Below are 4,069 nucleotides of genomic sequence, written 5' to 3'. Positions count from 1 at the left end.
ATGAGGCAGAAGAATGGATCAGTGACCTGAAGGACAGAGTAATGGAAGCAATCAAGACCCAGAGAACAGAGAAAAAAAATAACTAAAAAATAAATTAGATTTAGGCAACTCAGCAACACCATCAAGTATAATAACATTCACATTATAGGAATCCCAGAGCAAGACACAGAAAAGGAGACAGAAAAAGTATTTTAAGAACTAATAGCTTGAAACTTCCCATGTGGTGTTGGAGACAGAAATCCACATCAAGGGTGCACAGGGATCCCCCAACAAAATCAATCCAAGGAGGTGAAACCCAAGACACATAGTAATTAAAATGGCAAAAAGTAGTAATAAGGAGAGAATTTTAAAAGCAGCAAGAGAAAACAGTTACATACGAGGGAAATTCCATAAGGCAATTAGCTGATTTTTCAGCAGAAAGTTTGCATGCTGTATTTAAATGCTGAAAAGAATAAATATGCAGCCAAAAATACTCTATCCAGTAAGGCTATCATTCAGAATAGAAGACATAAAGAGTTTCCCAGACAACCAAAAGTTAAAGAAATTCATCACCATTAAACCAGTCTTACAAAAAATGTTGAAGAGGACTCTGAGTGGAAAGAAAAGACTGAAAGTAGCAGTAAGAAAAGTAGGAAGCACAAAACCAGTAAAAATAAGTATACCCATAAAATCAGGCAAGGTATTCCCCAAAATGGATGTAAAGTATGACACCATATACTTAAAATGTGGGCAGGAGAAGAGGAGTAAAGAATGGGTTCAAATTGAAGCTACCATCAACTTAACATAGACTTCTATGTGCATAAGATGTTATATTCAAACCTAATGGTAACCACAGATAAAAAAAAACACTAATAGATAAGCAAAAAAAGAGAGAAAGGAATCCGAGTATATCACTAAAGAAAGGCAGCAAACCATGAGAAAAGGGAGAAAGAAAAGAAAGGAACAGAGAAGAACTATAAAAACAATCATAAAACAAGTAACAAATGGCAATAAGTACATACCTATCAATAGTTAATTTGAATGCAAATGGAATGTAAATGTCAATCAAAATACAGAGGGTTAATGAAATGGATAAAAAAGCAAGACCCATCAGTATGCTGCCTACAAGAGACTCATTTCATACTTAAAGACACATGCAGATTGAAAGTGAAGGTATGGAAAAGAATTTATCATGCAAATGTAAGTGAAAAGAAAGCCAGGGTAGCAATACTTATATCAGACAAAATATACTTTAAAACAAAGACTTCGACAAGAAATGAAAAAAGACACTATATAATCATAAAGGGAACAATCAATCCATCAAGAAGATAATATAGAATACAGAAGACATTCAGATTGCCAATAGACACATGAAAAGAAACTCATCATCAACAACACTCATCATCAGGGAAATACAAATCAAAACCATAATGAGATACCACCTCACACCTGTCAGAATGGCTAAAATCAACAACATAAGAAACAACAAGTCTTGGGAAGGATGTGGAGAAAGGAAAACCCTCTTGCACTATTGGTGGGAAGGCAAATAGATGCAGCCACTCTGAAAAACAGCATGGAGGTGCCTCAAAAAGTTAAAAATAGATCTACCTATGATGCAGCAATTGCACTACTAGGTATTTACACAAAGGATACAAAAATACTAATTCAAAGGAATACATGCACCCTGATGCTTATAGCAGCATTATTTACAATAGCCAAATTATGGAAACAGCCCAAGTGTCCATCAACTGATGAATGGATAAGGAAGATGTGGTATATATATGCATGAAATATTATTCAGGCATAAAAAAGAATGAAATCTTGCCATTTACAACGATATGGATGGAGCTAGAGGGTATAATGCTAAGTGAGATAAGTCAGTCAGATAAACACAAATACCACAAGATTTCACTCATATGTGGAACTTAAGAAGCAAAACAAATGAGCAAATGAAAAAAGAGACACACCAAGAAACAGACTCTTAACTATAGAGAACAAATTGGTGGATACCAGAGGGGAAGTGGATGGAGGGATGGGTGAAACAGGTGAAGGGGATTAAGAGCACACTTATCATGATGAACACCGAGTAATGTGCAGAATTGTTGAATCACTATATTGTACACTTGAAACTAATATAACACTGTATAATAACTATGCTGGAATTAAAAGGGAAAAAAAAGACTAGCAGGGAGATACAAAATCACAATCACAGTATAAGAGTTTAACACATTTTTATTAGAAACAAAAAATAGTAAATATATAAAATATTTGAACAATATTGGTCTCACACATATAATATTAAAAAATTTATTTTATATATGTATTATATATGTATATGCCTAGAAAATAGAAAAAGAGACTTTAAGTATACAAGGAGGAATACTGTCCACAAGTAAGCTTAAATAAGCTATAAAGAAATTATATCATATATATTTTCAGATAATTAAGGTATACATTACCAATAAAATATAGTGAAACATTTATATGTGAATAGAAACTAAAAACTCCTGCATAATCTTTGAAGCAAAGAGGAAACAGCAATGGAAATTACAATATATTTAGAATGACTTTTCTACATAGTACACATAAAAATGTGTGTGTTAATGCTGAAGTATATTACAGTATGTTTGTGGACTTAAGTGGATATGATGAAAACAAAATAAAGAAGAATTTTTAAGTACACACCAAGTGTTCAACTTAAAAAACAAAAAAAGAACAGTAAAGTCATCCTAAAGAAAACAGAACAAAGGAAATAATAAAAATAAGGGAAATTAATAAAATGGAAAGCTGAGAAACAATAGTGTTGATGAAGAAAACAAGCTATAATCTCCAGAAATACTATTCAAGAAGCAAAGAATGAGAGATGATATAAAAAACAACATGAGATAATTTAAAAGAGGACTAACAACAGATACTGGAAAGATTCTAAAAAGTAATAGGATATACTAGGAAAAAAATTTTAGCAAATAAAATTTACAACTTTGATGAAATGGATAACACTTAGAAAAATATAAATCGCTTAAACTCAAAGATGAAATGGAAAACCATTTCCATTTGCCAATAAGGCAATGAAGTTTACAGAAATTAGATTATTAATAGTTACAATATTGTTAGATTCTGCAAAGGCCCAGAGGCCCAGATGACTTTCAAGGTAATCTTAACTCCAAGGAAAAAACTCCTTATTGTTTTATATAAAATATTACAAAGAACCACAAGAACAGTAACTACAAAGCAACAATAAATACCACTGAGAGACATACAAGAAAAGTATAGACTAATCTCACTTATAGATGCAAAAATGCTAAATAAAACACAAATGAGTATAATTAACCTATTAAAAAAATATATACCAGGAACAAAAAAAGTTTATCAAGGTGGTGCAACATCAGAAAATCTGTTACACACTATAGTAACAAGTAAGGAGAACAATTATACAATCATCTAAATAAATGACAAAAAATATAAATAAAATGTTAAAAATTACATTTATAATAAAATATTTTAGTAAACTCAGAAGACAAGACCATTTCCTTACCTTGATAAAGAATACCTGTGAAAAAGCTAAAGCAAGTTATTATCCTTAACTGTGAAACTTCAGAGCATTATTTTAAACCAGAAACAAGATAAAGGTGACTACTACCACCATTTTATTTAAAATTTTATTGGAAGTTCTAGTCACTGTGATAATTAAAAGAAGTAAACTATACTAAAGTATTAGACAGAAATACATGTATGTCTATCTTTATTTGCAGATGACCTAATTGCATGGAAAATCCATAGAAATGTACAAATTATTTAAAATACTGGCAAGTCAAGAAAGTTTTCTGGTTGTGAGATCAGCATTCAAAATAAATTGCAGTTGAATACCTTAACAATAACCACTAAAAAAATAAAAGAAAACAAGATTCTATTCAAAATAGCATCAAAACCTGTAAATGTTAGGGTTCTACCTAACAAAATATGGATGAGGAGACTCAAGTGTATGAGTTTCAATTTCCCCAAAATTCATCCATAAGTTCAATATGATTACAGCCAAAGCTCCAGACATTTTTAAGGAGTTTGACATAGTTCTAAAATTTATTTAGAAAAT

Source organism: Neofelis nebulosa, chromosome 6 (assembly GCF_028018385.1).
Source record: "Neofelis nebulosa isolate mNeoNeb1 chromosome 6, mNeoNeb1.pri, whole genome shotgun sequence".
Classification (NCBI taxonomy): domain Eukaryota; kingdom Metazoa; phylum Chordata; class Mammalia; order Carnivora; family Felidae; genus Neofelis; species Neofelis nebulosa.
The sequence above is the reverse complement of the archived record's forward strand: the minus strand, read 5'-3'. Positions refer to the sequence as shown.